The 14066-nt window shown below is 39.0% G+C and overlaps 1 protein-coding gene across 1 annotated transcript in view; it reads left to right on the forward strand.

The window, feature by feature from the left end:
- Positions 1 to 14066, forward strand: part of LOC150090735 (uncharacterized) — a 187738-nt gene that overhangs the window by 148238 nt on the left and 25434 nt on the right. The window lies entirely within an intron of this gene.

A 14066-nucleotide genomic window follows, 5' to 3' on the forward strand; every position in this document is an offset into this window, starting at 1 on the left:
AACTTTTAGGATATTAACGTTCTTTCACGTATCTACTACGCTTCTTTTTCAACTATCCTCACCCTTCTAGTTACTGGCACTTTGAGTAACTTTCACATCCATTTATGTATACTTTATTCAATATATTAATACAAACTTATATGTATATAAAGGCACGTTGATTTAAGTCATAAAATTAAAAGCAAGACTAAAGACTTATATACCCAGTACAATTGGAGTTTTAAGAAAGATACTAAATAATTCTTTCTATCCACGATGTTAGAGACAACTACACAAATAATTATAATTATAATAACGATAAAAGCAATGTAAATCGAACTTGCTAACTCCATTAACACTAATCAAATCCAAATACAGTAACGGCTTCATTAGCACTCTCTTTAATGGCTGCGTTAGTTCCATGTTCACACAATGAGGGCGCTGGGAGTAATTCAGCTTCCACTCTGTATCTTACTACTCTGTGGATAAGACAAATATCGATGCAGATATCGATTGATTGATAAAAATAAACGGTATCAAATCTCTCATTAAATATAAAAATAAAATATTGCAGTTTTTGTAACCGCAATTGTATTTTTGTAATTTTATCTCGAATTTGTATTTCGTTTTTCTTTTTAATAAAATTAATTATATGTACGTGTATGCATAAATATTACAATAAATAACATAAAACTGTTTATGACAATTTTTTAATTATACAACATTTTGATAATCATAAAATCGTGGAGAGCTAAAAAAGAAAAAAAAAATGGCCCGCGTGTACCTCACAGACTTTTTTTTTTTTTTTGGCCCGCGTGTACCTCATAGACATTTTTTTTTTTTTTTTTTTTTTTTTGGTCCGCCATTTATAAAGGTTGCCCAACCATGGTCTAAATACTTCATTTAAATCAGGTTACTAAATTATAATTTTATCTAACAAAGTGAGAAGGCTTTCAATTCTTTTAATGGAACTTTTCACAAAGTTTAGAACTGTGCTGGAGAACCAAGGAGTGTTTTTTCTTTTTCTTTTTTAATATTTGGTTAGAAAATTTTGTTTTCAATATTTAGTAAATTCCAAATAATGACAGCATTTCTAAATCCTATATTTGGTACGTAAAACTCGGCTAATTAAACTGAAAATTTCTTTTAACCTAGATAGGACAAATATCGATATTATAACCGGGAATGATATCGATATAAAAGTGCCAGAGTATCTAATGGAAATATCGATATACTGTAGCCATCTATAAATAATATAACCCTTTTTTCATCACATATTTCGGCCCCGTATAGCAACTTAGGGAAACTTGACAGGCGAGGTTGAGAAGGGAGTGCTTAGATAGGTTCTGTTACTGACGTTGATTTACGAAGCTTTTAAATGAGCTGCCATGCTGCGCAAATTGTCAGCCAGAAAATTAACCCGCAGGCAGAGACCGCTGAAGTCCTGTCAGTTTTTTTTTTTTTTTTTTTCTCTCTCTCTCTTTCCAGACACTGAGTGCTTCTGCAGCTTTGGAATTTCTTTGAAAAGCAACCTCACGAGAATGAAAAAGTAACCAAATGTCCCGGAGCTACAAAGATCGGGTTGGTGAACTGGAGGGAGAAAGTGATTCGCGCCTTTTTCATTCCGATGTTTTCAGTAAAGTATAAAACTTAGCCGTTGAGCAGGAAGAAAGAAAAGAGGAGTAAAATAAATGAAAGTTATTATTTTTTTTAAATTTAAATCCTCCAAAGCACGTATGGTATTAGAACTCATAGTATTTTGTACGGTGCGCGGGCTGAAGGTTAAGAAACTAGAAGATACTTGTTGATATGAGGAAGGAGATTGGAGGTGTGAAGCGAATGGATGCTGACTGCGTGTTCAGGCCGATTTGGAAGAGAGTGCAAGGATTACATATTCAGTTCAGAAGAACAGAGTCCGTGTTCTGTTTTTTCTTTCAGAATTTCAAAATTCTGTTTTTGCTTCTGACTATAGAAGCAAAAACAGAACGCCTTATGAGACAGAGAGTGGCGAGACTTTGTAAGAGATGGGTCATTAATTAACCTAAATGCCCTCCTTTGAATGTCGTCTAGAAGCCTGAGAAAGATTATGGGGGCTCAGCCCCAGATGTAAAAGCAATATTCCAGGGTAGGACGGATTTGCGATTTGTACAGAGTGGACATCTGTTTGGAAGAAAAGTAACGCCGGGAACGAAAGAGAAAACCCAGTTTTTTAGATGCAGAGGAAGCAATATTTGTAATGTGCTTGTGCCAAGAGAGATTAGAGGTTACGGCAATCCCTAATAGAGATATGTGATCTCGTCTAGAAATATTAGAAATCTGAGGTTCATCAAAGATCAACATAGGAGTAGAAGAATCCTTTTTGTGAAATATATGACAGCACTGAATTTTGTAAGGATTGAACTCAACTAAGTTACCTTTGTCCCATTGGAGAATTACCTGGAGATCAGAATTGTTAGTGGATATTCAAGAGATTGAAGCTGTTTGTGCAGGGCATGGTTTCTCAAAGTGAAAGGTGGAATGCAATGTGCTATCACCAGCAAAACTATGGAAAGGATTTCTGCCAATGGAAGAAGGTCATTAATATACAAGAGGAAAAGAGTGGGAGAAAGAACTGAACATCGGGGAACACCAGCATTAGTGGAGAAATTAGAAGGCAAGGAGCCGTTTACCATCACCCTCACTGAGTGGTCAGAGAGAAAACTGATACCTAATTACAAAAAGAAGTTGGCAAACCATAAGATGGAAGCTTATTTAGAAGACGTTTATGCCAAACACGATCAAAAGCCTTTGAAATGTCAAGAGTAATTGCTTGAGTTTCACCAAGACTTTTCCATTGAATTTGTCCATAGATGGGTAACATAAGTCAATACATCATCAGAGGATCGACACTAACAGAATTCATATTGGAGATCATTGATCATATGGAAGGTTTCTAGATAGTTTTAGAAATTGTCGGTTAATGGATTTCTCCATCACTTTAGAAAGGGTAGAACTAAGTGCAATGGGACGATAATTGGATGGGAGTGATTTGCATCCTTTTTAGGGACTAACTGGATATGGGCAAATTCTAGACAGAAGGAAAAAAGCTAGGGGAACAAGAAAGTGTGAAATAGCGACATAGAACAGGAGCACAGGTTTTGAGAATAAGTGGAGAAATGATACAAGACTTGAAGTTTTCTTGGCATCAAGATTGTTCAGAATGAATATCTAGATCATAGATACGATAAGAGTTAGAAGAAAAGTAGGGTGCTAGTAAGTTGACTTTATCTTCAGCTTAGGAAGCTTCACGTTGTAACAGCGGTGGGAATATAGACGGATAGAAGTTGCGCGAAGCTCCTGGGCCAGAAACCAGAACGCTGAACTACCATCCGGATAATAAACAACTTTTCTACTCTTAGCCTGTTCAAATTCGAGATTGGATTGATTAATAAGTGTTTCACCTTACTATTTAACCTTACTGTCCTCGCCTGAGACCGACTAGCTCAGCTATGGAGTGAAGAAAGCCCTTTTAAGTTCCTCGCGTGATTGATTGACAGGATTCGAACCGGAGCCTTTCTTGCTTTGTGTGGAAAGGACAGTGATTATAACCACTATGCTTCCCTCACAGACATGGCAGAATAGAGGTAGTGAAATTATGCACCAGCTGATCAGGATGCCTCCTAGCGAGTTATCAATAAGGTCGGCCTGATGGACTATCTAGCTGCCGGCCTGCGAATACCGTTTTAGAACTATACCCTCGAAATGTAAGGACTACTGGATCTCGCCATGATGTCCATCATGGCTTTATACACCGAGTTGGCATTTTATTAGGTACACCTGCCCTTTTCATGAAATGGAACGCTCCTTCTGTAGGAGCATTACATGTTGTGTCATGCGATATGAGCAGGTTGGCAGATACGCAGGTATGCTGTATTGCGCAGTTCAGTGCCCTCGCAGGTAATACAGTCCATACAATTACCGTCCTCTCACTCTTGGTGGAAAAAGGCATAGGTTCGAATCCTGACACTGACACAAGAAACTTTTATGGCCTTTTTTCACGCGGTGCATTAGGCGCTCTCACGCGAGGATTGCACGGTTTTTCTCCAGAAATTAGGGTTTTTCGCCTGGCAAATCGACCACACAATATGCGCAACTCGTGGCAGCTCGTGGTGCGCACGTTGTCAGGCCAGAAAATCAACCCACCATAGAAGCCTGTCCCCCTCTTTTTTTCAATTTCCATTAAGAAAGCATTTTCAAGATTTGAACTGTAACCAAACGTTCCGGAGCTGCAGAAAAATAACAGATTGGAGAACTGGAGAGAAAGAGTGGTTCGCTTATTTTGATTCTGACATCATGAGTAAAGTGGCGTTTGTAAAACTTACACATCGAGTACGAAAGGAAAAAATGGAGTAAAAGCAATGAAAATCCTTCGAGGGAGTTCATCATTTACGATTCAACGAGCTGTCATTCGTCTCCGGGAAGCTTTTTCTCGTCTTCCCTTCGGGCCACGTCTTCCAAGATTGTAGATATTTTTAATTAAGGAATCAGGCCGCGAGTGATCGGCGTCGAGTTGCTACTCCGATCACGTAATAGAAGCAGATAAGCGGCGTTCCTTCCTCCCCCATCCATACCCTCCCCAACTTCCAGAATCCCGAACTGAAGTCGTCGATGTAATTAGATGTCTCCCAACTTAGACGTGTTATGGCCCGGCCATATATCTGGATACGTTGTCAGTGCCGGCTCTGATGACCACGCCTGGGTTATACATTGGATGTTTGTTTTAACGCACCGCTTTATAAATGTCGTTAATGTTCCGCGGATAGCCGTAACAACATCGTTTAAGACCCGCTAAACATACGTTTTGATTTGCTAATTACAGCAATCTGAGCTTAATTGAATTGAAATGGTTGAGGTAATAATTCCATCCTCCGAGGGCAATTCGAAATAGCTCCACGAAAGACAGTTCTCTTCCTGTTTTTTAAATTCTATCCGAAAACCTCATGTCCTAAGTCGCTTCGAAACTATTTTGTTTCATAGATAAACGTTTGCTATCCAAATCACAGTGGTTGTTGGAGAGGAAGCGCTTTCGTGGATAATATATACTTAGTATCAAAAAAATTGTCCCTCCCTAAAAGTTAATGGAACGTTCTGAAAATTTGCATGTTTTACCATGTTCAAGGAGAGGGTTCTTTGGTGTGTTTTTTGTTCAATGAAGATTTGTCTCCCTGTTTTCATTATGAGCACAGGTTGCGATGTACTTCTTGATCCCCAAGGCCGGCTATGATTAGAGTGGGCTGTTGGGCAGTTTGTCTCATTCATTATTAGTTGCAAAAGAAGAGGGCTTTTTGTTGGAAAGGCTTTTTTTTAAAGTCATGGAATGGGTCAGATAGCAGAATACATTTACAGTTGTCATTTAGATTCTGGAGTCCCGAATAAAAATCAGAGCGTGACAACCAGATATTTCGCTCAGTCATCTAAAGATACATATTTGTCCTTCTGAGAAGGATTAAAGATAGTGTTAATTCACTTTTCGGATATCCGCATCAAGAAGCAACATTAGTAGACAACTATCAGAAATAGAATTTCCAGTAGAAGAATTGAAATTTGTGGTAGAAGTGCTGATTGGAGGAATGAATAGACAGTATGGCAGAAAACAAAAATCCTCGGCTCCAGCACTGCGCATATTGACGTCACTGCTTTTGTAGATTCGTATTTTGTTAGTAATTTACTAAATGGAATGGTCTGTAACGCTGGTGATGGCTCACAGTCAGGAACGGTTGATAGAAGATTGTGGTTCGTACGCCATCAGTTTTTGAATGTCTTTGAGGAAGAATGGATCGGCGTCGAGATCTTTCCGACTTCGAACGTGGAATGATTGTGGGGACAAGATGTACAGATGCCAGAATCTCGACAATAGCCAACTTAACCAAGTTGGCTATTGTCGAGATTCTATCAACAAGACAACGCACAAAGCCCAGCAGGTTGCTAACTCGTTTCGGGAAGAATTCTTCATTTTCCCATGGCCGCCCAACTCAACCGATGTCAAACGAACTAAGCATGCTTGGAACTTACTAGAAAAGGAATCGGATGCTACGACCATCCAACTGACAATGTGCGAGAATTGCTAGACATGTTGTGCAATGCATGGGTAGCACTACCACAGTACAGTCCGCAACACCTTGTGTAGTCTATGCCTGATCTGTATTAGGGACAAAAGGTGGCCCCACCAGGTATCACGTTGGTGTTGCTAATGCAAAGTCAACTCAGTGTATATTAAAAAGAATAGAAAACTTATCATCGTAATAAATTTATGTTTTATGGTTACGCGTTTAACTAATCAATCGTTGATTTAAAGAAGAGATAAAACTAATCATTATAAAGAATTTGAATTCAAATCTAAGGGGAAACTAATAACACATATAGACTTGCCCATCCAAAGAATAAAATGCATGTGATTTGCAAAAATCAAGATCGAATTGATCACGCTGTGGTTTTTGAAAATGATGGTTTCCGTTGGATTTGAAATGTCAAACCAACAAAAACCATAACGCTTTCAAACCGGCAACAAAAGCTGATTTGTGCTGCTTGAAAAGTTTTGTTCTGTTGTTATAAAAACTGGATTGCTTTTACAGTGAAATGGAGGAACAGAAATGACGTATTTTTCGAACTTGATGCATCACCAATTGGTAAGATGGGTTGTTGGATTAAAAGGAGAGAGACTCGACGCTATAAAATCACACCAATTATCGGGCAAGTACCACGGCCGGAAAATTAAAATGAGCCTAATTACACAACATAAACTTGCTTTTCGTTTTGAGATGTGACTCGATTTTGTTGCAGCTGTTTTGTCATTTAAACAAACTGGGAGTCTGAATTACAATCACCCGCTGGAAATTATTCCAGCTCATTTGCATAAATTTAATTTCCTAATGGGCTCCATTCACTTTTCACTGCTGTGTACCGGTAACGTACTTCAGCCTCTGTACACATTGGCCAATAAAAGACTCGTCTTTATTAGGGTTTCGAGAACAGGCTAATGGAAGATGCACACTGGGAACAAATTAGATGATCATAATGAACCCTACGAATTGGTGTACTTATCTCCAACTCGTGCTTGAACTTTTTGAAAGTTTCCCCAAAGATTGCTTTCAATTTTTGATGGGATATTAAAAAACTTTGGTTGAGGTCTCTGTTGGAAGCCTTTAAGTTTAATAGGAGCAGACAGCAAGTGTAGTCAGTAATCTTTTCAATGAAATATTTAAGAAAACACTATCCGCTGATGGACACAACACTCTTTGATGCGATCCATCACCAGACATGTACTCCATAAACGACCACGTTGAGCCTTAATGTCTGTTAAGTTACGAAGATCAAACGTGGAATACTTGTCGCTATTCGCATGTTTCTTTGGTTGTTTTTTTTCGCCAAAGCGACTAAGTGTATGAGGCGTCAATGCATTGTGTAAAAACATGTGTGGGGTGTATTCTAAGGGTTGGTTTCCTATTTTGTAGAGTTTATTAAATAAATATCTCATATTCGGATTACCCGAGATGACAAGTCATCCACCGATGTGTATTATGTTGATAAATTGCACGTTTACTCTGGTCGGTTTGCCTATTTTGCTGGACGAACAAACCCGGAATTCGTTAAGGGAAGGGGTTAAAAAACCCTTGCCATCCTCGTGTCATCGATGACGCGAGGAAATCAAAATGCTCAGTCATCTCCTTGAAAGATTTCTACAAAATTTCCCTTAGGATTCATGCAACCTATATTATACTCATTTTAGAATGTTGAGGGCCAAAAGAACTTTGTTAAAAAGTACTAATATTACTAAGGCCAAATGATGCAAGGAAAGAACTATTTCTGCGTCAGCCAAAATGAATAATTCCCACAAGCTAACCATCCAGTTCTGCTTTAAATATATTTGTTCTATACTGGGTGCACCATGTGGGAAATAAATGAACGGAAACATAAACTGCATCACACACAAACTATATCCAATTAGGATTTTCAAGTGCCCCTTTCAAACCTATCGACGCAAATATATTGATTCGTTGCTCTTCCACTCTCGCACACCAACTGGCTATGATTACTTGGGCGGATCCACAAGATAACGATGTTTATCCTACTCCCAGATAATTTACCTTCTTATAACCGCGGGCAATTTTGCCAAATGAGGAAGATTATTGACTTCCTGGTTATATCAGGCAAATGATTCTTGAAATAATATTATCGTAGTCCTACCATCGTGCGTGATTTGTTTCTTATCAAAGAAGCACTAAATCCAGCAGATAAGAGATGACGTCAGTTATAGCTAGACTCAGGAAGAGCTGGTTTAAGAGGACGAAAATATTTAACGTACTAGTAAAGCCGAGTTGACTCTTATTTCGCGCACAAGTTGTGTTTTGAATTCGTGTCATGCGTTAACTGTCCTTGCGAGGGCTGCAAGTACATATGAGTACGTACATTCCCATCAACACCCGATTACTCCAACATTTTTCCACTTCAGTTGCAGCGTCGAGCTCAGAGTTCACAAATCAAAAGCGACGACTCCAGAGTTTCGCTCGCTTTTGCCGGCTGACTATAAAGATCGTATCTCGTGGCCCATTTCTACTCTTCCCTTGTCTTCCCTCGACATTCAGTTCAAAGCCCTTTCTCTTGTCTTCCTCGTGCGCCGGGGTCATCTCCGTAATTTCCATCATATTTCATGCCTGCCACGTGACCAGGGTGGAAGATCCCGCCTGCCTCAGATAAGACTTCACCTGGCAGACGCTATCTCCGAGCCTGTTTCGGCATGGCAATGACGTCATCAGACGCGTTTCCGTTTTCACCGATACGCTCCATCGAAATTCATCCCATTCAAGCGTCTGCAATGTAGTACAAACTGTCGCACTGTAATCTGGTAATGTTATTTACTCTTTAATCACGTGACCCTCGAGAAAAACACTTCGGCATTGGGAAGAGTTGAAGTTTGTTATCAGCTTCGGTTAATGAAATAAAATGTGCCGAGAGGGACATTGAGGGATAGACAGAATTAGGGCTAAGAGGAACACGAAGAAATGGTATCTTGCATTAAGACATGTAAGTTAAGAGATATATTAAAAGAGATAGGCTGGAGTTTTGGAGCATCAGCAATAAGGCCATATTGTTCCATGTATATTGTCGGTAAATTGCTGTGTTCTGTGGTCGATTTTCTGTTTTGTTGGGCGAAAAACCCGAGTTTCCGGGAGAAAAAGCCATGCTACCCTCGCCAGAAACCGACTAACTTAGCCACGTTGTGAAAAAGGCCCATAAAAATTCTTCACGTCTTTGACGAGACTCGAACTCAGGTCTTTTCCACCCGGTGTGGGGAGGACGCGATTCTACCAACTGTGCCACCCACGAAGGCAAAAGAGGTAGGGAGAAGGGTCAACAGACATTACGATTGTTAGAAAGAGATCGGTTAATAGATATTAGGAGAGGTAGAAAGAAGATTACCAGACATAAAGACAGGTAGAGACATGACTAACTGACATCAAGAGAAGCAGAGGATTAATACACATTAAGAAAGGTAGAAATGGTTAACAATCATTAATGATATTAATACACATTCGAGTGAGGGTTAAGACAGCTAGATTAAGAAAGAGATACTAAACAAGGTAAGGTAAGGGTTAAGAGAGATAGAATATGAGGGAAATTGAGACAGAGTGAGTTTAAGAGAGTTGGACTCAAAGAGACGACTTAAACTGTGTGTTTAAGTTTTCTCTGCGAAATCCTATCCTATCTGTAAAATCCTGTGTTTTATACATAGGCTTCAAAGTGTTTGCAGGGTCAGATTGCTAAGGAGGTCGCCACCCCCTTTCTAAAGATCACCGAATGAGGTCAGTGTTAGTGGAGTGCCACCTGCTGTTGCCACAGGCGTGATCATTGCCCAACAGGAATGCTGCAATCGCTGGTTATTTGTTTACAGATGATGCTCCATCTTGGCCCTCATTGAATATGCATTTTTAGTTTCCCAAACTGCGATGATTTTCAATTTTTTTCTGATGACTTCATTTCGGATCTTTGAGTAGGCCCCTTTCTATCTTTCCCTATTCGTGTTTCACTGTCTGTTAGGAAACCTGTTACGAGAAACCATTAATAAAATCGTCACATTCGTCCAGAAGGTCTAGACACAGCACTTTTCTTCACTTACCTCCGCACACACACGTCGAATTCGTCGTTACTATGACAACACAGTAACAGGAAGTATTTCAAGTAACTTCCGGATGTCTGGAAGTGAGTGGTAACGCGAGCTGCGTAGACATTTGTGACGCAGCGTACCGACCACCGGGACATCGAAACCATCTTTTGCATCTATCGTGAATTACGGTCAACCGCCTGCATATCTAGTGACCACGCCGCTAAAAATACGGAGAACGAATGAACCTCCGACCGACACTGGGTTGAAAAAAAATCATTCCAGCTCGGGTGGAACGATCTCAGCCTCCTTGTGCGGGGCCAAAGTGATTTATCTGTTGTTCTTTGCGGCCATTTTTCACTGTCCTGTCAGTGACTGAGAAAAATGGCTTTCACGAGTGGATAACCCGTTGATTGCCTTCGTACAGGACGGAAAGATAGCGGATGGCGAGTAAAATTTGAACCGATAGGTTGCTGAAATGGAGTGAAAACCCCATCTATTTGGAATTATTAGATCACGTGGGACAGATCTCTCTCTCTCTGTTTTCATTTCACGTAATCTTTTCGGTTCATCACCCCGTTGTCCGCAATCCCAGAGATACGGAGAAAACCAAGCGACTTGACCTGCTTTAGGGTCATCAGGGTCCAACGGAATCTAAATCGAAACACTACATCGTCAATGTTTTGAATTACTTGGATCCAATCCAGGACAGTAATGGAGGTGCGAGGAGCATATGAAGGTCGTAAGGAGATATTTGGAGTTATAATTGTGTGTTTAACCCAAATGCAGCAGAAGAATAATCAATTGATTGCTGTTCTGTGTCAATCGTATGGGTTTTCCATTGTTCTTCCCATAGTGAGATTCATAAGTGACCGACTTTGTGGAGTTTCTTACTTTCTCTTCCTCTTTTCTACACAAACACACACACTGCACGGTCGTACTTTATCCTTCCAACAAAGAACGGGATTAAGTTTCTCAAAGCTTCGTAAATCTTTTCTTCGCGTTGCATTACAATCTTAGATTCCTACGCGAGTCACAGTTACTTAAATCCAGATAACACGTGAAAGATTTCCCAAAATATCTTCAGTACTTTCTTTTTTTTTTTTAAAGTAGCGGAAGTAATGAGTGTTAAGTAAGATTGTGGACCAATGAGCTCGAATTTAAGCTGCCAGCAAACGAAAACAATATCGATTTATGGGTGTCTTTGGTGTAAGTTAAGCCTAACCGTTAGATTGCGTTGAGAAATTTTAAAATGATCAGATATACGAATAATTCTGTAGATTTATTAAAGTTTTTTTAAATTAAATCCGTGTCAGGATTTAATTTAATTAATATAGTATAATTATAGGTTTTAATAATATTATTAAAATGCCATCGGAATGTCAAAAGTAACACCGATTCTGTATCTTCTGCTCTAAACATGAGCAGAGACACCTAACGGCAGTTTTTGAATTCCAATCGATAAATAAAACATAATCGGGTAGAAAAGTAAACTTTTGGTAGGTGAATACCGGAAATGGTCTGGAAAATAAAAACTGAAAAGAAAGGATCATCATCCGGTAGATCAGCTCACCAGCAACTATAGAAGATAAGGGACGCCCCTGTTTATAGCTGAAGTGAAGTACGTGACATTTACCACACTCAATTCGCATTCAGCCCACTAAATAATCCACACTTTTGTCAATGATACTTACTGCGCGTGGTAATTTCATCGTCTGACACTATGAACAACTGTATTCTTTGTTTCGTGTTTCACTCGCAAAGGAATAACGAAAAACACACCAAAATACATTACGCATGCGCACAACCAACGCAGTTCTAGTCGTTTGCCACGAGCGCATAATCATTAACCAAAAATAAAGAACAAAACGTTTACAGTCAAAGTGAGTGAATATAAAAAGCGTTTGAAATCATTAGCGACCAAAAGATACGCGCTAGTTCGTGACTATTTCGTACAAAAGTGGCATTCGTTTGTTTAGCAAAAGAAATCTCGAGATAATCTTTTGGTAATATTCATCATCGCTAAGCAGACGCCACTTATATCGTTTTAAGCAGACGCCACTTATATCGTTTTAAGCAGACGCCACTTATATCGTTTTAAGCAGACGCCACTTATATCGTTTTAAGCAGACGCCACTGCCAAAAGCGATATCTGGACTAATCCGATAATTGAATAGCTAATCATAATTTCTTCAACTGATTATAAGTGAGAGCAATGGTAAAGATTGATTTCCTCCATTAAGTTAAGAGCCACGGGGGGAGGGAGAAGAAGAAAGAAAGAGAAAAAAAGAAAATCTAGTTATATTATCTGATGAGATAGTCGGTCTCCCTTTTTTTGTTTTGCTACTGTCATCAGTTACCAAGAAAGCTTGATGTCAACGAAGCCAATCACTTCTTATTCGACGTTAATAATAATGACTTCTACATTCTCTCATTTCTCAGATTATTCAGAACGGTGAGTTGATTGAGATGGCTGCGAATTATACTTTATAATTCGAAATGGGATCTGAAGATGTTTGATTTGATACAATTCATTCTTTGACAGAAATTACTCTAATAATTCGAATTATTTTTCAATGATTAAATAATAAAATATTAACAGTTTTGATTATTTTAATTAATCAATTAAAAAAAAGAAAAAGCAGCGTAATAATTTATGTACATTATGAACCAACAGTCTTTGAAACTCCAATGAAATTAAAAAAAGGTCCAATAAAACACATTTTATTTATTTATATTGAACAAAACCATATCACCAACACGGACTTTTTTCATGCTGTAACTGAGTTAACCAGTCAAACCAATGATTTGTTTTCCCTCCTTCCTCAGGAACTAGGGTTTTTCATCCTGGCTGACAATATCTCTTTTAGTGGTACGAGAACTGCTCTTACCACTTCATTTGACGTGTTCTGTGTAAGAAAAATAAATGGCAGTCTAATTGCACATTTAAATCACGTCAAGAATGTGTGCCTCTCGTTGAATTAATTTCTTGGGGATGCTTCAATGTCCAAAAAAATATACATTTAGTGATATATGTAGATGTCGAGTCCAATATAACACAAACGATGGTATTACTTTAAACAGTCAGCACTTTCTAGATGAGTAAACGTCTATTTTCGATTTGTTCAGGAGTTTACATGGGATTAGTGTCACTACTAAGCCAGGATATGTTAAAAATTCAAACAGTATTAAGGTGAGGGGTGAAAGTCAACAAAAAATCCTAATTAGTCTCTTAAAATAGATGGTGCCATTGAAGGATAACGTCTCTACCGAGATCAGGTTTATAATCAATGCATCCATCTACGTGGGCACGATAATTAAGATGGCCTCTTCTGAAGGGTATGCAAATACTTTGTCGTCTTCAATACTGGGGAAGAGAACATTGCAGAAGATGGAAAAGAGCTCTAGCCAGAAAAAGGCAATTAGCTCGATATTTCATCACCAGGAGGCAATAAACGGTTTTCTGCGCAGTAGCAACGTGATTTTTCTCTTATTAAAGCTAATCAAAAACGATTAGGCTTGATCACAAACATGGGTGCATGTTGCATTCAATTCAGTATCTTCATCAGACTGACTATTGAACGCCATATGATGCGAAGAGATTCTCCTTTTCTTAAATGGTTTAGTCAACACATAATCCAACACAGATCAGCTCTAGAAGTACAGCTCCATTCATTAATGTTGACTGTGAAAGTGGACAAACCATCCAATTTCACAGCCAACTTCATTCTCGTTTGTATTTCTTTAAATAGCCCGGAAGAACTGATTCAAATGTATTCTGAAATTGTTGGCTGCAAATAACAGTGCAGCCTATCAAATTTCAGTGCTGTTCCACCCCTAATTAACAACAGCGCTGATCACCAGAGATATATAGAGACCAGCTTCGCCGTAGCCCTGCCAGATAGTACTGCAAGAATAGACATTGGGTTTTGTCCAACACAAAGGACTC

The sequence above is a fragment of the Mastigoproctus giganteus genome, chromosome 1 (genome assembly GCF_048544385.1).
Source record: "Mastigoproctus giganteus isolate SK-2022 chromosome 1, ASM4854438v1, whole genome shotgun sequence".
Classification (NCBI taxonomy): Eukaryota; Metazoa; Arthropoda; class Arachnida; order Uropygi; family Thelyphonidae; genus Mastigoproctus; species Mastigoproctus giganteus.